General features: G+C 48.0%; 1 protein-coding gene and 1 pseudogene across 2 annotated transcripts in view; both read right to left on the bottom strand.

Annotated features, from left to right (window-relative positions):
• ELAC2 (elaC ribonuclease Z 2) overlaps positions 1 to 23,665 on the bottom strand; it is a 309,189-nt gene that overhangs the window by 13,198 nt on the left and 272,326 nt on the right. The gene's annotated exons all lie outside the window — the stretch shown is intronic.
• Positions 7,112 to 9,697, bottom strand: LOC147701956 (uncharacterized; annotated as a pseudogene).

Genomic DNA, 23,665 nt, shown 5'->3' with positions numbered 1-23,665 from the left:
TGACAATACATGAAAAAATATTCTGAGACAAGAGTAAAGCAATGTGCCAAGCATATGATAAGATGTTAAGAGGTCAACTGAGATTTAGAGCACTGGAGCACTTTATTGAGAACGTTATTTGAACCAACAGGGTGTTTATGATATTTTATAAATGAAATTTTATAATGTACACTAAATTGATTGATTTTATTTGTATCTGTTTATAGGCAGAAAGATTATAAAATTGTATCGGGACAGCTAAAACGTTCTATGTCGTGAAAAAGGTGGTATAAAGTTGAGATAAACCATGGAAACGCATCGACGCTAAAGGAGTGTACAATCGAAAAAGACAGCCACAGAAGGGTGCAAATATAAATCAAGAGTATTGGCCTTTTGGCTCTCAAAATCGATGTACAATAGAATCTGATACTTTTTATGTCTTTTGTAGTCTTTGTCTCGATTATGCAGGCCATAATTGATGTATATTAAATGTGTACATGTTGATTTATGATTTAGAAATGTTTTGATTTTAATATTTATGATAATTTCTGATGTGATTGTGTTACATAGTCATTGGGTGCACTGGACAATATCGCGATAAAGGGAACCCTTCTACTCAGTAAATCGATAATGACACAGGAGGCCCATCCAAATATTGCCACTAGCATATGTGCCCTATCCCTTGGCTATTTTTATAGACCTTTCCGGGAACTACATTTTCTGATGCTCCCTCCATCGCCCTTCCCCTCTCTCTACATAATAGGTTTTTGCCACGGTCTGGTTTGGATAGTCCGGATTGACTGTCTCCCCCACTAGCACCATCAGTATTAGCTGAGCCAGCTTCCTTTTTAACTGGGTTTCCACCTCGTGAACTTGATACTCCAATTGTGCTCGACGCTGATTTCACTCTGAAAATATTAAGCTGGAATGTTGCAGGTCTGGCATCTAAAATGAATTTACCTGACTGGAGCTAGTTCAAAAACAGGATATTTGAATGTTTCCGGAGACATGGGCCACACAGGAGTTATTTCTGGAGGGGTTTTAATGTTTTAATACTGTAGTCGCTATTCCATATTCTGGCCGACCGGCAGGTCTTCCAATGTGGATTAACATCACGTCAGGTGGCAGTGCAAGGGTCCTTGACACTGAAAATGATACATTTCAGGCAATAATTTAAAAATGGGGGGTTTCGGTTCATTTAATTAATTTTTATAATAATTTTCAGAGTGTCCCAAACATGAATTTTATTAATTTGTTTACATTTATTTCCTTCTTACAGAAGTCTAAATGTGTTGCTAGCTCTGCAGGAATCTATCTAGGGGGTGACTTCAATGTCAAGCTACCCAGCGGAATTTTTTCTGCTAGTCACTCCACAAGCAAGGTCCCATTATGTAATAGGGGGGCCCAAATATTAAATTATATAAGGACTAATAACTTTTTGGAGGTGATGTAGCTTGCCGCAGTATCGACAAGAGCTAACCATATAGAACCTACATATAGAGGCAGGGACTCGGCTTCCACCATCGATTTCATTTTTATGTGTGTTGAAAGCTGAGGTTGTTCCTACTGTCCATGGGGATCGCAACCCCATCAACCTAACTTTGAGTCTTGCCCCCTGGCCAATCTATGGTAAAGAGTGTGGTGCACAGGATTTGTCCCCCTCCACTGACATCCTTAGATTGGTCTGGCGTGGTATAGATAAGGTCATGGCCTCAATAAAGATTAAGATTTGCATTTCATGGCCTCATGGTAGACGGGACTGAAATTTAGGGGAAACAGCTGTATTTCAGAGAGAAACCCTCTAAACCACCGCTCAACTTAAAAGGCACACAACAGTGAACTACTGGTGCCATACTTCAGCAGGGTAGAAATACACATGGGAGGGATGTGGAGCTGGAAGCCTGGAACTGCTTGGTGCACACTGCCAAAGCAATCTGCTGTGCACAAGGAGAATTACTGCCATTGGAAGGGACTGTGCACCCTCCTGAACAGTGGTTGGCCTGGGCTGACTACCTGATGCTGTGTTGCACCCTAAAGTGTGCTCTCTATGGGCTTGTTGGCTTGTCCCCTGTTCTCTTGTGAAGGTCTCAGAGACATCAAAGACCTTCCGCGAAGGACCAACACTGTTTACTATTGTTTTATACATATTTCTTGATTTGCATTTCAACAAATGGATGTATGAGAGTCGTTACAGGATAAAGTGATTCACATTTGGATCGCCACATGACCAGCCAGAATACAGATCGCAGGACCTCGATCTATTCGTTTTCATAACTACTAGTACTTTAACAGGAATGCAAACATTGTTCTAAATCGCATGACTATGTGAAGCTGTAGTTTTATTGTAATGTTTCCAGTAAAGACACTACTATTTTAAACTGACTCCCCCACCCTTCCTAATGCCCCCAGAGGCTTTCAGTTAGACATCGGTCATCAGGGCAGAAACAGAGACAAGAGCTGGACAGACCTCCAGCTAGATTGCAGATCAGGAAGGATGAACCACACAAAGCAAAGGTATGATTTAATACCTATGGTGTTAGGGCTCAGTAAGTTGGTACATGTGCCCTCTGCGAAGCGGTCAGCCTCAGTGCGTAGTACCAGACTGAGTTAGTGGGGCCCGCCTCTGCCAGATTAGCCAGAGTTTGCTTCATCGTCCCCAGAGAGAGGAGATCATCAGTCAATTTGTCGTCCCGTCTTGTTCATCGCACAGGCGCTGCTTCTGCTCCCGCCCATTCCAACAAGTCGCTTCTCCATGTCCGTATCATAGGGGGTCTTGAGCTCAACCAGGCTATTGCATTACGTCTCTTGGCCACCACAAGGCTTAGGTTCGCAAACTGTCTGCTCAATTTCATTTTGGGTTTTTTTGGGATTAGGCCCAGTTGACACTATTTAATGGTATCAGGGATCAACCATACCGTAATGGATTTGATATGGGATAGCACCTCTGTCCAATAAATTACGATGACCGAACACCACTAGACAATAGGATTACGATCAGCTTTTATGTATCCACACCTAGTGCATTTACAGGACCTAACTGGGTATACAGCTTGAAACCTATTCAGAAACATACAATATAACTACCTACACCTTGTCTGCCTAAGTTTGAATCAAGAGTTAAGAGACCCCACGTACCGCCTCCTGAATTTTTGTCCAGTCAGTGGGTCTTTGCAGGCCTGTTGCCAAGTGAACGCTTGACAGCTCGGTGCGACTCTTCTATTCACCCAGACTGCCCGGTATAAATGTATTACATGTCGATGGCCTATTGCTTGCGAAAGTATGGTAACCATAGTTTGTGTGGCTTCAGGGAATGAGGGACACACCTGCCTGATGGTAGCTGCAATCTTGGCATAGTGCAAGAAATGAATATGCTACTTACCAGTATGCATCTGTTCTTGGCATGTAGGGCTGCTAACATTCATATCTAGTGCATAGATCGCCGCCTAGTGTTGGGTCCGGATGATTGCACCTTGTTGTCCTGGAAGAGTCTTCGAAGTATCACGAGATAGGTGGCTCCTCCCCTGGACTACAGTGCGCATGGGCATCGACTCCATCCCCAGATTGTTTTTAGCCATTGTGTCAGAGACGGAGTGAAATAGTGTAAATGATGTCCATGCTAATGATTGAATGCAAGAAATAATCTGCAGCCGCTACGGGCGCCGGGGACGAGGGCGGGCGATATGAATGTTAGCAGCCCTACATGCCAAGAACAGATGCATACTGGTAAGTAGCATATTCAGTTCGAGGCATGTGGGCTGCTAAATTCATATCTAGTGCATAGAATACATAGCAGTCCCTCCATTAACGGCGGCCGCCCGTGCCAGCTGCAGAAGTCTGAAAAAGAGTTTTAAGAACAGCCTGACCTACAGCTGCCTGCTGTTTGGAATGCACATCTACACAATAATGTTTAGTAAAGGTATGTGGTGTAATCCACGTGGCTGCTCTACAAATATCCTCCAAAGGAATATTACCTAGGAAAGCCATGGAGGCCCCTAACTTGCGTGTGGAGTGGGCCCTGGGGGGGACCGTTAAAGTGCGCTTAGCCTTGTGGTAGCAAATCTGAATACACTTAACGATCCACCTGGCTATTCCTGCCTTGGAAATGGGGTTGCCTTTGTGCTGGGCTGAGAAGGCAACAAATAGCTGTTGTGTCTTCCTAAAGCTTTTGGTCCTGTCAATGTAGTACAGTAATGCTCGTTTGACATCAAGCGTGTGGAGCATTCTTTCTGCTACTGTTTCAGGGTTCTGAAAGAATGTGGGTAGTTCAATGGTTTGATTGACATGAAACTGCGACACCACCTTAGGAAGAAACTTAGGGTTAGTGCGCAGCACTACCCTGTTAGGATGAATTTGAATAAATGGCTCTTGTATTGTGAGTGCTTGTAGCTCACCAACACGTCGTAGAGACGTGATGGCAATGAGAAAGGCCACTTTCCATGTCAAGAACTGAATCTCACAGGAGTGTAGAGGCTCAAACGGTGGTCCCATCAATCTGGTGAGGACCACATTGAGGTTCCACACAGGAGCCGGTGGGGTCCTGGGGGGGGGATGACTCGTTTCAGCCCTTCCAGGAATGCTTTGATGGCAGGCACCCTGAAAACCGAGAGGTGCTGGCTGTTTTGGAGATAAGCCGCTATGGCGGATAAGTGTATCCGAATGGAAGCATACGCCAGGTTACATTTGTAAAGATGTAACAAATAGCAGATGATATTAGGAATGGATGCATCTAGCGGGTTGATATGATGTTCTGTACAGTAAATGACAAACCGCTTCCATTTTGCTGCATAGCAAGCTCTGGTAGTAGGCCTTCTAGCCTCCCGGATGATGTCCATGCATTCCGGGGGCAAATCAAGGTAGCCAAACTCTAAGACCTCAGGAGCCAGATCGCCAGGTTCAGCTGTTGCGGATCTGGGTGCTGAATGTCGCCATGGTTCTGCGTCAAGAGCCTGGGTGTGAGGCGCAGCCTTTGATGCGGTACCACGGAGAGTTCCAGAAACGTGGTGTACCATGGCTGGCGTGCCCACGTTGGAGCAACCAGGATGAGTGTCATCGAGTGTTGCAGCAGCTTTCGTGCCACCAGCGGTATGAGAGGTGCTGGGGGAAAAGCGTACGCAAATTTGCCTGACCAGTTCATCCATATCGCATTGCCCTGCAACTGTGGGTTTGGGAACCTGGCGGCGAAGCTTGGGCATTTTGCGTTCTCCCATGTGGCAAACAGGTCTATCTCTGGATAACCCCACTGCTGGAAGTACGGGTGGAGTACTGATGGATGTAACTCCCACTCGTGCATTTGGTGGCTGTACCTGCTGAGCAGATCCGCCATCTGGTTGTCCACGCCCGGGATGTGTTCTGCCATGAGGAAGATGTTCCTCTGAATGGCCCACTTCCACATGCCCTGAGCCAGATGAGACAACTGTGGAGAGTGTGTGCCCCCTGCTTTTGGATATAGTACATTGCCGTCATGTTGTCCGTCCGGATCAACACGACCTTGTTGCACAGATGTACTTTGAAGGACTTCAGTGCCATGAAGATTGCCATCAGTTCTAAGTAGTTGATGTGCATCTTCTTCTGCTGTGTCGACCATACACCCTACACTGTGTAGTGGAGGACATGCGCTCCCCAACCCTGGAGAGATGCGTCCGCTGTCAGGATAATTTGTGGCACAGGCTCCTGGAACGGTCGGCCCTTGCAAAGGTTGTGTGGAGTCCACCAATGCAGAGAGTTGTATGCCCGACCAGTTACCAACACTAGGTCTTTCAACTGCCCTTGAGCCTGAGTCCACTGGTGTGCCAAGCATTCCTGGAGCGGACGCATATGCAACCTCGCGTGTGGGACTATGAAGATGCAGGAGGCCATCATGCCTATCAACTGCATAAACACTCTCGCAGGGAGTGAGTGTTGCGGTCTGAACCTCTGTATCAGCGACTGGATGTTGTTGATCCTTGCTGGGTTCGGCTGAGCTGTAGCAGCCAGAGTATTTATCGTCGCGCCCAAATACAGCCGCACATGGGCTGGCTGAAGGTGCAACTTTGGATAGTTTAGCGAAAACCCCAGACTGAAGAAGGTGAATAGTGCGGGACATGTCTGCGGCGCACTGCTGTGCCGACTTGGCTTGAACGAGCCAGTCGTCCAGGTAAGGGTAGACATGTATGTTCGGTCTCCTGAGGTGCGCCGCTATCGTTGCCAGACACTTTGTGAACACTCTGGGAGCAGTGGTCACTCCGAAGGGTAGGACCCTGAACTGGTAATGCCGGTTTAGAATGGTGAACCGGAGGTATTTTTTGTGGGGTGGATGGAGTGGTACGTGAAAATAAGCATCCTTGAGGTCCAAGGTTGCGAGGAAGTCTCCCTGGTTTAACAGTGGAAGAACCTGCTGCAGAGTTAACATGTGGAAGTGTTCTGTAAGAATATACAGGTTGAGGGGGCGTAGGTCCAGAATGGGTCTGAGTGAGCCGTCCTTCTTTGGGATTAAGAAGTACAGGGAGTAAACCCCTGTGTCTTGTTCCTCCAGTGGCACGAGCTCTATTGCGCCTTTTTGCAGCATCACAAGAACCTCTTGCTGCAATAAGTGCAAGTGCTCTGCCGACATAGGACGTTGTCTTGGGGGTATGTTGGGTGGAGTGGACGTTAACTCCAAACAATAGCCGAACTGGATAAGTTTCCTTACCCACCTGTCTGTGGTGATGGACTTCCAGACTGGCAGGAACTGTTGGAGTCTCCCCCCGACAGGTGTTGGATGGTCGGGGGGCAGTGACAGGAAGTCACTGTTTGTTGGCAGCAGAGTATGTATAGGTATGTATAGGCATTTATATAGCGCACTACTTACCCGGACGGTCCCAAGGCGCTTCGACCGCTGCGAAACCCTTCCTGGCTTCCCTGAGAGATGGTCCCTTAATGGGTATCTCCAGGGTGAGACCAGGCATCCCCGGCGGTCTGGTGGGGCCGTTAGTGAAGATGAGGCAAGCTAATGCCCAGAGTTGCCGAGTGTGATCGCTGATCAGAGTGGGCACCGAGGCGAGAGAATTATCGAGTCCGCTGACCCTGGTCCAGAAACCTGCCGCGCCGGGAATCGAACCCTGGTCCCGGGCCGTCCCCTGCTCTCGGGTCTGCCGCCTCTAACCAGTGAGCCACACTACTTCACAGCAGAGGAACGGGAACTGTTGTTGCCTCTGCCCCTGCCCTTGGCGTTGTTTCCTCTGTAACCTCCTCTACCCTGTTTGGGGTACGAGGACTGCGCCCCACTTTTACTGAATTGCGCCTGTTGTGCCAAGTGTCCTCTGGTAACACCCCGAGTGCCTGAGCGACGAAAAGTGCTCCCTCTGAATTGCTGAGACTGAAGTGCACCCATGGATTTAGCCGTCTCAGTATCTTTTTTAATTTTTTCGAGGGTGGTGTCCACCTCAGGGCCAAATAGTCTGTCTGGATTAACGGGCTGGTTGAGGATAGTAGTCTGTATCTCTGGCTTGAACCCTGAGATGCGTAGCCATGCTTGACGCCGTAACATCACACTAGTATTTATCGCTCTTGCTGCCGTATCCGCAACGTCGAGCGCACATCTAATCGCAGCGTTGGAGATGAGCTTGCCTTCCTGGATAAGCATCTCAGCTCCTTCCTTAAACTCGTCTGGAAGGTGTTGTAAAAGCTGCTCTAAGGTGTCATAGTGTGCCCTGTCGTATCTGGCCAACAGAGCTTGTGTGTTGGATATGCGCCAGATGTTGGCTGCCTGCGCTGCCACCCTTTTCCCCAACGCCTCCAGCACTTTAGACTCTTTGTCCGGGGGAGGAGCTTCACCCGTTGTCTGTGAGCTCGCCCTCTTGCCAGCATTAGAGACCACCAAAGAGTCCAGAGGCAACTGGCCCCTTATGTAAGTTGGGTCCCCAGGTGCCGGTCTGTATTTTTTCTCTATTCTAGGGTTGACAACCCGTGCCCTTGTAGTTTCCTTGAAAATGTCTGTGGCATGCTTAAGAACACCCTTAAGCATTGGAAGTGTTCTTACAGTTTTCTCGGCAGCAGAGAAAGTGTCAAATAAAAAGTCAACGTCCACAGGGTCAGCATGCATTTCCACCTTATGGTTTGCAGCCGCCCTTTCAATCAAGGCATTGAACGCCGCAGAATCTTCGGTTGGAGAAGTCTTTGCGCCAAAAGCTTGTGGGTCATGGACAGCTTGTTGGTCCCCCTGATCACCTGAGGCTAACCACGAGTCCTGTTGCTCATCAGGGTCTGTGTTTTCGGGAAAAGTATACTCCTCGTCCTGTTCACCCTGATCTCCATCTGAGCAAGTGGGTGAAGGCGATGGGCTTCTCCCAGGATGTGGAGGAATGTGCTCAACAAGTTCTGGCGTCTCTGGCGCTGGCCTTTTCTTTTTCAGAGGGATTACAAACGACTCCATTGGCTGTGAAGTAATCTTCCTCTTGTAGAGCGTTAATTTTCCCGTGTCGGCGTCGATTTACTGTTCCGACTGCTCTTCTAATAAGGGTTGTCGACTCAAACTTCCACTCAGTTGAGTTTGCCTCACCCCTTCTGAGTCCTTAGGCACCGACCGAGGTGCAAAGGCCTTTGGCACCACCTTGGGTGGTAGAGTAAAGAGGAGCGGCATGGAGGTCTTCTTCGGTGGCGCTACCAGAGTAGGTACCGAGGGTGTCTTCGGCACCGACGTCAACTCTTTCTCCCGAATCCGTTTGAGGGAGTCTGCCACTTGCTTGGTAAAAGAAGCGGACGGTCTCGTCGACCCGACCGAGGACCTCAATCCACCCCCAGTGGAAGACTGGAGCGTTGATGAATCCATGTTCCTTGCTGGAGGCGCAGACGTACTCTCGACAACTGCGCGTGCGCCACCATCCACGGCCCCATGCGTCGACGCCGATGGCTTCGGATCGGCAGACTTTCCCTTTGGCGTTGTGGCTCCAGACTTTGGCTCGGTGCCCTTTGCCGATTTGGCCTCGACGGCCTGTTTGCCTGTAGATGCGGTAGGCTTGACAGTAGACGGCTCGACGGCCGACTTAGACTCGACCACCTTACTCGAGTGCTGGACGACTGCTTTCGAGCTTGGCTCTTTGAACAGCTTAGGCACTTTAGCCTGTTCGACAACCTTCTTCGGCTTCGAGGGCTTCGAAAACGACGTCGTCAATGGCGTCTTCGGTTTCGGCGGTGCGTCGGCCATCTTTGATTTGGTCGATCCCGAAGGTTTCACTTTCGGTTTCGATTTAGGCAATGGCGGCTCCGTAGAGGTGTCCGTAGCCGGGCCAGGAGGCGGGGCCGAGGAGCGAGGTGTAGGGTCGTGGGTAAGGCCTTGTGGCGATCCCGTGACCTGAGCCTTCGTAATAGTTTGTACGGGGCATAGCTCATCCTCCGAGCTATCTTCCACGGCCCCAAAAGGTTCTTCGTCGTCCCCTACCTACTCGACGTCTTCCTCGAGGTCTTGGTCCTCTCCGTAGTCGGCCTCGACCTCCGCCGATGGAGGTGAAATCTGCAGGTGAAGTTCTTGCTCGCCTGCGTCGGGGCTGTCGAAGATGTCCACTGGTGCCGGGGCCGATTGCTGGGCCTCGAGGCGCGCTACGCGCCGAAGCTTGATCGTCTTCTTCGATCGAAATTTTGAACAGGCCATACAGCTGGCCTCGTCGTGGTCCGGCGATAGGCACTTGTTGCACACAGGGTGCACGTCGATGTGTGGGTACTTCGAACCACACACGGGGCAGTACTTGAACGGACTCCGTTCCATCGTAGAATCGTCAGGGTCTTGCTGCGTCGACAGGGCCTCGATGACCGAAGAGTCACCCGACTCCTCCGATATCCGACTCGACGAGCTGGAGTATACTCGAGACCGAACGCGAACAATACCGACGAAGTAAGGAAAGCCTTTTGGCCTTTAAGAAGTTGTTTTATCGATTCCGAACAGGAGACGTCGAAATCACATCCGAACCCAATGGCGGAAAAAAACAATCTGGGGATGGAGTCGATGCCCATGCGCACTGTAGTCCAGGGGAGGAGCCACCTATCTCGTGATACTTCGAAGACTCTTCCAGGACAAGAAGGTGCAATCATCCGGACCCAACACTAGGCGGCGATCTATGCACTAGATATGAATTTAGCAGCCCACATGCCTCGAACTGCCCTAGTCCAAAGGACTCCGTGGCATCTTGTATAGTTAAAGAACAGCCATCTGGGCACAAATCAGAGAGCATAAGGCAGCCGCCCTCCTTTCTTCTCTCTGTCAACATGAACTTGGAAGGGACACACAATCCACAAATCCAGATCTGGAGCAAAAAGTGCCCGACGCACCACCCCCTGAACGGTCTGTCCCAAAGTTGACTACAGCCAAATCACATACGACAGAGACTGGGACACGGTTATCCCTCATCAGCAGAGCACCCAGTTGATATCCATCATGAGTGCTTGCAAAAACGGACCGCTCATAATTCTCACCCTTGTCAAACCAATTAATGGCATGTTGCAGATGGATTGCTAGGTAGTACAGCTTCAGTACAGGAACTTTCATGCCCCCCTGTCTCCATTCACACTTAAGGGTAGCTAACCCAGTCCTGAAGCTCTTCCTCGCCCAAAGGAGTTGCACCAAGAGGCAATCCAGCTCTTTAAAAAAACAGGTGCAGCACCTCATACATGGCTCCCTGCAGTATATACATGCATCGAGGCAGCACTACCATTTTGATAAGGGCGATTTTTACCCATGCGGTATAACCACAGTGAGTTCCCAAAAAATCTATTGAAGGGCAGAGATTACGTACTATCCTCCCTGATTTAAGTTGTGGGCTTCTTTTCCTTGCTGAGTAAATATATATCCAAATAATTACCAGTCTCAAGTTTCCATGGTACGTCAGTGACAGGCAGCTGTGCGGCCAGTATTCTGCCCAACAGGTGTATCGGAACAGGGCTGACTTAGCGTTATAGATAAACAGGTTTGAATGCTCACCAAATCCCTGCACTGCGTGTAGTAAGATCGGTACAGATATATCGAGCTGACTAAGGTAGAGCATCGAGTCGTTGGCATACAGTGAAAGGATATGTTCAGTACTGGCAACTTGGATACCCCACTTTCGAAGGACACTACGGAGGCGGCACACAAGTGGCTCCATTGCTAGAGGAAAAAGCAAGGGTGACAATGGGCACCCTTGACGTGATCCATGCCAAAGTAGGATATCGGCTGACACGTAGTGGCCAGAACGCACTTTCGCGACTGGGTTTGCATTTAGTCACTGCATCCCTTGATGTAGTTGCGACCTAGCCAAATCGCATCTAGTACCTGCCAAATATAATCCCAGCCAACCTAATAAAACACACACACTATGTCGAAAAGGCAAGGCTGTAAAGGTAATCCAGTAGCTTGCGTGTGTGGCGTACATGTGCCGGGCGAACAATGTTGCAGACGGTATTACAACTTAGAATGAATCCCGACTGATCAGTGTGAATCAGTCGAAGCAGGTAAGGCAGAAAGTGCGCTACCAGTTTGTAGCTGAGAATATTTTGGTCAACATTTAACATAGCTAATGGACGATATAAGCTCACCTCCATATGGTCCATTCCAGGTTTCGGAACCAGTACAACGAGGGCATAGGACTCCTCTCTCCCAGGCTTTAATATATACCAGCGGGAGACTATCAAGGAAGGTTCCGGTGTACGCCTTATAGAATTCCACTGATAAGCCATAGCCCCCAGGCATCTTAGAGGTTTTGAGCAAATTTACAGCCTGTAATAAATCCTGTTTAGGAAGAAGTGCCCCTAGTAACTACCTATCTTCAGGTGTAAGGCACAGCAGGCGCAGTCCCTGTATATAATTATAGAGGGTGTCGGTGTCCGTATCTTGCAGAGTGGCATACACTCCCTGTTAAATGAACCTCAAAAACCCTATTTATCGTCTGCTGGGTGGTTGCTACTTGACCTATGTGGTCTCTCACCGCAAGCACGGGTTGAGGCGTGGACTCCGACAAAAGAGACATGCAGCCCTATCCCCCTTTCATGTACAGTCTCCTACAGTTAATGAGATGGGTGGCTTATCAAGTTGGTCCTACAACGTACAAACCAGGTGTCGCTGTCTGTCCCATCAAGCCAGAGATCCAGGGCTGTCCAAGAGAGCAAGTTCCAGGGTTTTTAGTTTCTCCTCCTCCAAGTCCATTTCCAAAGTCTAACGTATTCCTACCATTATGGCCAAACAAAGTCACCTAACAACCACTTTCATCGCATCCCACGCAACAGCTCTACTGGCTGCAATTTCCCAGTTAGTCTCAAAATAATGATCAAGTGCGTCTATAATGTGTTAAGGAAGAATGGGTCTGTTAGGGCCTCCACCCTAAGTCGCCACATTGGTACCCTAGGAAGCACGCGGTTCAGCGAGTACGCCGATAGTAAAGGAAAGTGGTCAGATAAGCATCAACCTAATTAGGCTGTTTCCAAAATGCGATGCGGAGATGGACTGAATAAAAAAAAAATAGGCCTCACTGTTGTGCGTTTGTGTCGTTGGGGTGTAATAAACACTGATCTAATGTCTTTCAAATTTCACTATACTAGTTTACCAATAACCCTTTATGGGTTCCGTAGTAGCGTGCTACTCGCTGAAAAAGAGCTTAAATGCCTCATCTGGGGTAGTGCTATATAAATGCAATTAGAATACAATAAGAGAAAGTTAGCGTATGTGGGTGCTGTGTCTGCCATTTATCCAGCTGTCCCATACCGTCTCCCAGTTGTGCGAGGGCAGCTGTCCTATTTGGTTTCGTAGCCTGGAAAGGAGGGGATCTGTTCTTTTCCTCAATCGATCACACAGTTGAAGTAACCAGTCAACATTATCTCAGATTCCAGGCATGGCTAGGCCGCCTCCAGGGCCCTCCTAAAGAATTGGCCATCAGCAATATTTGGGGCATACACATTAATTAAATAAAAAATATGACCATCTAGTGTCACCGCCAGCACAACATATTAACCGCTGGAGTCCAACTGCACGTATGACTTTTAAAAGGGCACACGTAGAGCTACCCATATCAGAGTCTTGCGTGCATATCCAGAGTAGGAGGTGGAATAAATATGACTACGCCACCTTCTCTTTAGGTATTTAATGCAGTCTCCCCAAACGTGTGACTCTTGGAGAAAGGCCACTCTCACTTCATATCTCCAGGAGGTATGCGTGTACTCGGTTACTTTTTACGGGTTTATTTAGATCCCACACATTCAAGGTGAGGAATGTGTAATTTGTCCCCCAACTAGGTTCTAAAGGTGCGGGGGGAATGGGGGGGGGGGGGGGGGGGGGGGACAGCTCCGTTGAGTGCTGGGGTAATCCGAAGAGGCACGTCTTGAGGTCCTTCCTGAACTGGGGTAGTGTGGGAAATTGCCAGATATGGAGGAGCAGGGTGTTCAAGGCTTTGCATGAGAGGTAGCAGATACACTTTCCACCTGTTCTAGTCTTGCTGATACTTTGGTTTTGCTTTGTTCGGTCTAAGTTGGCAGGGTATGCCCAAACATGGGTCCCTTGCTCACTTTGCCACTGGATTCAAGCTAGTCAGGCTGATGAAGGCTGATTAGCCAGAAACCGGTCCCAGGATGCTTGTTTCCGGTCCAGGGAAGACATAGCTTGGCAGTTCGGGCTGGACTGTTCCCATGAGGCACAGGATCAGACTGATTTCCATATGGACAGTCGTGAACTGGGGTGGCGGAGTGAGCTAAAGAATGATGATGGATTAAACCCAGATCAGTTGAGTGCGGGTGAGTGCTTGCAATGTTCAACACTCCGACCATCACTCCCCTTTGGTTTTGCCTTGATACGTGGGACGGTGACCAGAGAGCTTGGCTGATCAGCGGTATCTTTTGTGTGTGTGGAAGGAGAGGGGGCTGTTCAGGTATTGTTTAGGGCAGCCGCGGTCCCTGCAGGTAAGAGCAGTGGGGGGATTTCGACAGGCGATGAAGAGGGAAAAGTAATTATTTAATTTTCCCTCTTCATTGGCCATCAACATACTCTCCCCCCCCCCCCCCCCAGCCCCCCCCCTCACTCCAAATCTGGCCCCACCGCTCGTACATGCACAGGTCGCGGCTGGTGTAGGGCCTTGTATGCATATTTCAGTCTTGTAACCAGAACTCCCAGTGTCCGACATAGGTCTGCAAGTCCCCCGCCCACAATCACTTTTTTAACAGCAACAAGGCTAGTTGTAACTCTTCCCCCTCAACTACCTCCCCAGTCCCTCCCATGGGCAGAACTAACAGAACTCCCTCCCCGACACAACCCGAGGCCAGTCAGGTCCTGAATACCACACCACTCCCCCCACTCCCCAAGTAAACAACAACAACTACAGGTGTAGCTACCATATGAGACGCTCACACCTCCACATATCACCAGCCACAAGGTGGCACTACTGCGACTCAGCAGAAGCAGTAATTTTGATCGGTACAAAGTTTTTACGCAGGTCGTAAACCTTCCAGGTGTTATCCGGTGCTGTATCACTCCATAACTCTGCCACTGTCGCCCAGAGGGTCTTCAATTCAGTTTAAGGATGTGAGGTCATCTTCAGTGGCAGTGACGCACTTGCCCACCTTATGGAGGTCTGATGTTTGAAGATTTACATAGAGAGCTATGGCGTCCATCTTGGCCTCCAGAGTGGTCATAACACCTTGAATGGCGGCCAGTATCTTGGCCACAGCCAGCATCGCGGCCTCTGGGTCTGGGTCTGGGTCAGGCCACTCCCCCCTGCATCTGGCCTGGGACTGTGTATTGATCAAGTTTGTTAGTTCGTGCAGGTTTAGCGCCCTTGTCTTCTCCTATCATGGGCTCGACTTTATAACACTAGCTATAGTATGTGCTGCAGTCATTGTTAGAGGGGCTGTCAGGCCTCCCGAGCAGGGTATACAGGCTCTCCCCTAAATTCACCCCCACAAACCAAGGGCTCCCTACGATCTCTCGCTCGGGTGCCAGGGGCAAGAATATGACTTTCCAAAAATCGATGAATGTTGTATTAAGGCGATAGGCTATGCAATTCACTGCATATTTTCTCACATCCACAATGCAGATAGAGGCAATGATTGTACACTTCACAAGCATCAATAGGAGCTGGGCTGCAAGAGGTAGTAAAAGGTCACCTCCCTTGTTTGCCCTGGACGCAGCTGAATATCATGGCATCAATCCAGCCTCCAGTTGCACAAAGTGGGAGAAACATTGGGTCATCTCTCTTGCCGCACGGCCTCACCAGTCCCAAATAGGTTTTGTCACCCCAATCCAGTCCACTAGTGCAAGTGATTGGAGCTAACAGCAGCCGTGGACCCAAGCCCCTCTTCCTTGTGTTGCATCTGTACACTAATGCAATTACAGCCTCAGGGCTTATTGGTAGCCGGCTCGGCACCCGGGATTGTCTATATGAATGGGCGTTCTTGGGGCTTACTAGTGGGGATTGCTGAAGTTCCCACGGGTCGGCTTCAAATGAAATGCAGCACCAGGGGGTCGGCAGGTTTGAACACCCGCAAAGGGCCTGCCATCCACCACTCAAAGACCAGTGGCCCGTAGACTTGCACTACCCCAAGCACCAATATTTTGTTGGTGCCTTCAAGCTCCTGCTCCAGGCCCGTGTGCAACACTTCCCCCACAGGCCGAGCCCGCACACCACACACACTAGTCCTCATCGCTGAAGGCAGCACCTTCCACAGGGTCACAGGGTCCGGTGTCTCCAAAACCTCCTCTTTACGTCAAGGATCAGGGAGCCACAGAAACTAACCACGAGGGCAGGGCTGTCCCCATTCACTCACCTCAGTAAGACTGTCCAGGCCACCTGCGTACCCCAATGTCACAACAGCGGCAGGCAAATGTTGCTCCCAGGCTGGCCGCACCTTTCCCAAGTCAGTTGGCTCTGTGCTGGGCCCCATCTCGAGGGAAGTTCCGGCAGCAGAAGGGCCCATGGTCAGTGTCTCCTCCCCTGTCCCCATTCACAGTCTCAGGGCCAGGGATATAATTCACAGAGCGCCACGTACACTCAGGCGGTTTTTATTATATGGCATTAGGACAATCCCCAATAAACATATTTTGTGTCCTTCTAGTCATTTTTATCACACTTGCACTTATCACCTGCACTGCACTCCACCGGTCCTTACATACCTTGAGTAAACAGAGGCGGAGTCATCCAGAGAGTAGGAGGTTTAGTACTTTTATATATTAGCCTTTGTACCACCTTGGCTATATTTGACCCCTCTCTCCTGGTTCTCCAGATGACGAAGTTCCGCCAAATGGGTGGGCTGATGGAAACCATACTCTGGGATTGGACAAGTTATGTATAACTGGTGAACTGTAGTTGCTCCAACATAGGTAATTTCTGTCACACTCTTTAGACCGTTGTTCTCCTTTTAGTCAGTCAGGTTCGTATTTAGGGGTATGGAGTACAACTGGTCTCTAAACATTGCCCCCTAGACCCTCCCCCACTTTTCTTGTTGTTAACCTAACAGTGGAGCCTTCTCAAGGACAGCACCTAACAAAAGAATGTATTAACCCAGAAAATAATTGGTAACCCTACTAGATTCGCAGGGGATTTGTGTGCACACTGAATGGTACCCACTATAACAATACCTGTTCCCTAGGGAACTAGATCAGAACAAAGCAGCACAGGTGCACCACAATGTTAGACAAAGTAAAATTGTTATATAGTGTGGTTTCAATGAATCACCGGCCGGAGGAATCGTCGTGGTTTCCGGATGCTCGCAGATATTGTCGATCGGCTTGTCAAATCACGATCTGGGCACTGTTGTCCACATCAAGGACTGTACTTATTTGAATTCATTCTGTCGGATCACACAACTGAAATATATGCTACATTGAATGATCCTTATGTACATTTTTGGGACCTATACCCACGATACCTACACCTTTACAAAAACCTCTTGAGGACTTCGAGTCTAATTTGATGAAACAAGATTATTGGGTGACGACGGCGGTCTTCCTTCGGGTCACCACACTCTTCATAATGAAGCTTTTTTCTCTATTAGCGCCCTGAAGAAGTCCCTTGTTGGGACGAAACGCGTCGGCTGTATGGTGTTAAACCTTGCATTTAAATAAAGAAATTGAATCAAGGAAGCTGTATCTCTGTGACTCATTGGAACCACACTATATAACAATTTTACTTTATGTCTAAACATTGTGGTGCACCTGTGCTGTTTTGTTCTTATATTTTAAACTGTTTACTTTTTTAATGTAATTAGAACGTTTCTTAAAAATATTTTATTTTATTGGTATATATATATACATTTATGGTTGAGAAAGGCGCAAGCCAAAACGCGTCCTCTGCACCTCTAACTCGTTGAATAAATCGAGTTTTTCTTCCTCTCTCGTGAGTGCGGTCTCTTCTTTGGAAGTTGGAGATGAATATAAATATATTTTTAATATTTTTAAATGATTCAAACATTTTGAAATGTAAAATGTAATATACATTAAAATTATTTGTTTAAGAATTGTTTAAGTAGAAATATGTACATAAATTAATTATGGAAGTGTGTTAACATAAAAAAATTACATTTTTTAAAATATAATAAATCTACTTTATTTTTTTTAATTAATGTTAACATTTAGGGCCCAATTCCGTTGCTGTTAGGAAGGCCTCCTAACGACATTTGCGCCATCCCAATCAGATTGGGAACGTGTCTTTCTGACTGAATCGGAAAGGTTTCAAACGAGCAAGTACGAGGAAGTTAGGCGTTAGGAATACCCTGATCCGAACCAGACGGCATTCAAAATGACTGAGCCGAACATAGCAGAATCGTACGTCTCTACAGGACTAGTTTCCAAACGACAGAGTACCATGCTGTATTCGGGCAGTCAGAATTAGACTTTGGGGCAGGCTCCCCAGCACCCAGTGCCTTCCCAATTGGGCCCGTGGGGATACCCATGGGTCCCCCCCTTACCAGCCATGCACAGTGTGGCAGGCACCAGGGGGTGCCCAATTTTCCCATTCCCAAACCCATTCGGTCGGGAAGATTTCCTAGCCGCAGCAGAATCGGGCCCTTAATGTTCATTATTTAATTTTATATATTTAAAAAAACAATATTTAATTCAACGATATTAGTGACATTGACATTCTATTTTCGTACTTACTAGTATAAGTAAAGGATGACGATATTTTGGTCAAGATATTTTGGTATGGGGATATTTTGGGTGGCGATATTTTGTCAGTGAATCGTCCTTGGAGTTAGTCCACCTCCTGCCTGCTCTTACAGTGGTGGAGTTGATTTAAACAGTTCAAACAGGGTGCGTCACGAGCGTTGATGGAGTCTGATGCAGAGGTATCTTTGAGGTGCCCTGGCTCAGTAAAAGGCAAACCTGCAGAGGCTGGGGAATCCTTGACATTGTTCGGATGTCCTCCTATGAGGACTCCCGGTACTTGTCAATGGAGCAGCTTCGATGCATTTCTCGTATCGGGATTGCAACGTGCAGAAACTCCCTTGAGGCCCTTTTCACTGGGTTGAAATGGAACCGCGTGAGCTGTGCGGGGCCATGGGTGGGCCACGCGGAGGGGTTGCTGCAAGACCTCCAACATGGCCACGACCAAGTCACTCGTGGAACCACAAGGGAAGATAACTCATGGTCAGGAGTACTCTTGTCAGCCAGACTCTAGTGAACATAGGGTCTACTCAGTGTATGATCAGTTTCCCATGGAACCAGGAGTACCCCATTGGTCAGCTGATGGTTTGCATGCTTAGGGCTCCATCCTGGTGGTGAGATTATCCCTAGTTGTCTGAGGTAATGCACGTGGTGATGATATTGTTACCATTTGACAACCTGTCTGACAGGTGGCGATGAGTTGCTTGGAGTGCGGATACCTGGAGGGACTTCGCGGCTACTTAACTTGCTACATGGTTGGTGCAGTTGCTATCAGGAATGCCATCTGCTTCAAGCAGCCAGTGTCAGGTGGCTGGATGGTCACACTGTGAAGCATGGGGCAGATACCCTGTATGCGCATTCAGGCGGCTTACATTTGGTACTTCCGCTAGGCTGTCTCCAATGACTTCACTACACCGCTGTGGCTGGCTTGTGTCTCTAGTTGCACTCTCTGTTAGTGGCACACATCCTCGGTCTTGTTGAGTTTCTTCCTTTCTCCTGCACACCAGTGGTTGTTGGGATCTTCTGTGTGCAAGGTCTGTCATACATCTTTCTCTCGTCTTCTCTTCCCTTTCGTGATGTGGCATCAAGCCGTTCTCTCCTCCTCTCCAACTTTCTTTCATGATGTGGTATAGTGCCAGGCTCTTCTCTCTTCTGACCAGGTCTCTCACTGTGATGTGGCGTCCTGCCATGCATCATGTTCACTCCACATGGACCTCTTGCTGGTCGCATACTGCATTTTCTTCTGCTGTGGACCTCTCTTAGGCCCAGTCTCGTCGGTAGGACTAGACTCTTCTATTCTCTTATTCGTGGAACTTTCACAGGTCCAGTCCCTTCTTCAGGGATTTTCTTGGTCTCTCGGACCCTCGATGGAGAATCATCTTCTCTCCACTTCTCTTCTTTGCGCAAGGGTGTAGTGCTTGCACCTCGAGGCTGCGCCGTCGTGGTGCTTGGTCCTGCTTACGTTCAGGCATGCTTGCCAGAGTTGGTCACTGTGTGACATGCTCAATGACGAGCCAACGGTGGCTACACGGTGCTCGGGATCCGGCTGATGCAGCCTCTTTTGTGAAGCCTTACTTCTTATTCTCAGCAGGCCCTCTTTCTAGAGCGTTGGCCGATGCAGTCAGATTCCCAAGTGTGGCCCTTTGCACACCTATGATTTCGTGCTCTCAGTCCCTCACCTTTTGCAATGTGTGTTGTGAGCTGGTTCCCCATCAGGCAATGGTTGGGCTAGTAAATAGTCTCTCAGTGGATGCTCCCTGCTGGCGCCTTGCGTGCCCATTCCTCTCTTGTGGTGGTGGCTGTTCACCACTGGGGACATCATCTCTTCAAGTGCAGTGGCATTAGATGACCGCTAGGGTGCACTGCAGCACTCAGTGCTCCTCATGCTTTGAGTGGTCTTGCTGGCAGGGCTTTTCAGTGTTAAGGGGCTCCCCCTTCCTGCTGGTGGCTGATGTATCGAGGCTCTGCAAGGTTGACAGTCTCATTCAGCGAAAGGAGGCTAACAGTCTATGTTCTTCACTGAGAAACTTCACACATTCTTGTTCCCACAGAAAGCCAGGGTGAGATGTTGCATGCAATCACTTGGCACTTGAGGCACTTCAACAGGGGTTGAAGCAGCCTGGATGCTGCAAGGTATGCTGTCTTTTGGCTTTACTGCTTGGGGCTGGGCTGGACTGTGGCTGTACTTCTCTTGGATTGGTGGCCACTTCCCACCAGGGGGCTCACACTATTATTCTACAGTCTGTGTGCATGCAGAGAGGGAGCTTTTCATGGCTGTGGCTTGCGATGTAATTTGGGCAGAGACACAAACCTGGCACCAGCTTGGCGGCTTGTCTCCTTCAAAGGTGTGAGACAATTGCGGGGTGGCAGGAACAGCTATGCATGTGTCCATTTCGTTGGGGGCAGTTTGATTTAAAACCGTTCTTCATTTACATGCAGTACCACAAATGGCCGCTAGGTAGCACTGCTGTCACTGCTCCTTTCAGGCCACAACAGCTCTCCTGAGGCTGCAGGCCTTGCAATTCATGTGGGTACTCTGCAGGAAGACACTGGGGACTGGTGATGCCAGTGCGGGAGGAAAAGGGGCTGCAGATGCCAGGGAGGGGTAGGGCAACATAACGCTCTTGTATTGATGGGAAGGTGCTGCTCTGACCTCACCTCTCAGTGCTGCCTGCCCACATGTGCCTCTCACAATAGGCGAATGGTGTAGCATGTTCTCTGGTCGATGTAATCTCTTCTCCCATACGGCACTTCAGGTGCAGAGCTAGGGAGTAGCTGGCAAACCAGTACATTACCAAACAGTAGAAAGTGTCCAGCAGGATTCTACAGAGGGCACACTGGTCAGTCTGTAGGACCCCTCTGCTTCAGGTTATGTGATGTAACTTCTCACATGAAAAGTGTTATTCCGTTTTGACTATTGTTCAGTAACCACTTACATTTTCATATCTGGATTAAGTAAAGGTAGTCAATTGCCAATCTGTCACCAAGGTAATTACACATACACTAGTTCAATTCAAATTCAATAAAACTTAATTTGGATAACAAAGTATCCATAAAAGTGAAAGTCATAAAGAAACATAAGATCACATGATACATACAGATTCATGAATCGAGCATAGTCTGTCTAGCTCGGACGGCTATACGCAAAAAAGTGCTAGTGCGAAATATGAGTTCATCATTATCCATAGTTAAAATAATTAGATATGCATTTTCCAAGCTAATAGGTTTGAATTTTTTAAAATACGGAGTTAAAAACATAAAATTTACAAAAGAATAAAAAATGCAAAGCAGATTGACCGCTTAGGCCATCACACGGGCAAGGGAGGGAATCAAGATCTTTCTGATGGCCAAGGGGAAAACAAAGTACAAATTTGATTGAACCTGCCCTTAAATGAAATAGTAGTCCCCGCACCCAGTGGCTCATCGGAAGTGTCAGATAGTGAGGAATGGGCGAAGTTAAAAAGTCAGAAGCCAGATATGTAGAAACAGTGGTCTTGAGGGATTCCCGGTTTGATCTTTCTTCAGCAAATAGTGCGTATAAAGCATTTCTTATTTCATTTTTAGGTGGGAGATTATCTGCAATGTGCTCAGTAAAAACATTCCCATAGTTAATGCTACAAAGACTATTATACACTCCAGAGAGCCAAGGAATATCTAAACATTTATCACAGCTCCGACAATCAGTAATAATATCCCTGGTAAGTGATGCCGCCGGGTTATTCCAAATGGAGAGCCGAAACAAGGCGGGCGGGCACGAATGAAGTCCTCGATAAAATTCAAATTTAACTCCTTATGACAAACATGTTGTGCAGTGGTGATAGGAACACAAAGTATCATCCTGAGAAATCTATTCTCTTCCAGTTGTATGTGTCCACATTTAGCCACACCCCAAACCTCCGCGCCATAGGTGGCAACAGGAGAACACTGGGCTTTATAGATTTTCAAAACAGCAGATAAAGTGCCAGTGTTCTTACAGCGGGGTAGGCTAAGAATTGAATTAATGGCCTTTGAGAACCTACCCCTGGAGTGAGCAATGTGCTCAGTCCAGGAGTTGTTCGCAGCAAAGACCACCCCTAAGTAGGGAAAATTGTTGGTGGACCACAATTTGTCTGCGCCTACCGAGATACTGCATAACTGTCGTTTGTTTGGGCCACAGGACACAATAAAAGATTTCTTAAAATTAGTTTTTAAGTTGAGAGACTCCATGTGGTCGACAAATCCCTTCACCAAAATGCGTAAAGCATTAGGGGTGCAGCCCATAAGGACCGCATCGTCTGCGTAGAGCAGAACGGGGAGGGAATTGCCCAGAATTTTCGGGACATCATGGGAAAGGGAAATGAGGCTTTTGTGGAGGCCATTAATATAGATAATAAAAAGAAGAGGGGTTAAGACACATCCTTGTCTCATCCCTCTTTGAACTTTAAAAGTATTTGTGACTTCGCCCCCCTGACCAATTCTGACACAAGCATTCCAGACCCCTCGGAGAAAGTGAAAAATTTGGGATTCATGATAGACACCAAGCTAGCATACGAAGCCCAAGTAAACAAACTGGCATCTTCGTTTTGGCTAATATTAAAAATGATAAAAAAAATACTACCATATTTGCCCCAAGACGCACGCAAAACAGTAGTCACAGCGCTAGCTTTATCTCGCCTGGACTACGGAAATGCACTGTATGCAGGAGCCAGAATAAAAGTCATAGATAAGATGCAACGCCTGCAAAATGCTGCAGCAAGACTGATCCTGGACATACCAAAGTTTCAGTCCGTCAGCCACAAATTAGCATCACTTCATTGGCTTCCAGTCGCCAAAAGAGTCAAATTTAAATCACTATGTTTGACCTATAAGGCCCTCCAGGGCAAAGGACCTATCTTCATAAAAACCCAGTTGAGGAAATACGAACCATCCAGACTACTAAGATCTGGGCAACAAAAACTGATAGAAATACCTAAGTTCAAACGAGCGAACTGGGGGGGAAGAAGCTTCTTCGTCCACGCAGCAAGGACATGGAATCAACTTCCATTGGATATAAAAAACAGCCCATCTCTGGACTTGTTCAGAAAGCAAATTAAAACATGGTTGTTTACTGCATAAACCTAAGACCAGTTCAGGACTATGGACATATCATAGCGCCAAGACGCCTCCGGGCATTCGCGTGCTTTAGAAATAGATAAATCAATCATAAATCAATCATTCAGATCCTTGTGCAAATGGGCTAAGAAATGCACAAGGGACTTGTCTAAGCCGTAGTTCAAAAGGGCTGTCCAAAGTTTTGATCTGTTAACAAAATCGAACGCAGAGGACAAGTCCATAAAAGCGAGACAGACTGGCGATCTGCGTGCGATATTGTATTTCCCCAAAATTAGATTTAAATTGAGACACTGCTCAATGGTTCCGACCCTATTACGGAAACCTAATTGGCAGCGTTCCAGAATACCATTGCCCTCAGTCCAGCACAGGATCTTATTATATAAGATCCGGCCAAGGATTTTTAGCGCATTGTCAATGAGGGAGATGGGCCTGTAACAGCTTGGTTGGGAACGGTCTCCTGTTTAAAAATAGGGACGATTATACTTGCTCCCCTCCCTTGCACTTGGTCAACAACAGTGAGATTGTTAAAAA

The sequence above is a fragment of the Lissotriton vulgaris genome, chromosome 7, assembly GCF_964263255.1.
Source record: "Lissotriton vulgaris chromosome 7, aLisVul1.2, whole genome shotgun sequence".
In the NCBI taxonomy this organism is placed as follows: domain Eukaryota; kingdom Metazoa; phylum Chordata; class Amphibia; order Caudata; family Salamandridae; genus Lissotriton; species Lissotriton vulgaris.
The sequence above is the reverse complement of the archived record's forward strand: the minus strand, read 5'-3'. Positions and strand labels throughout refer to the sequence as shown.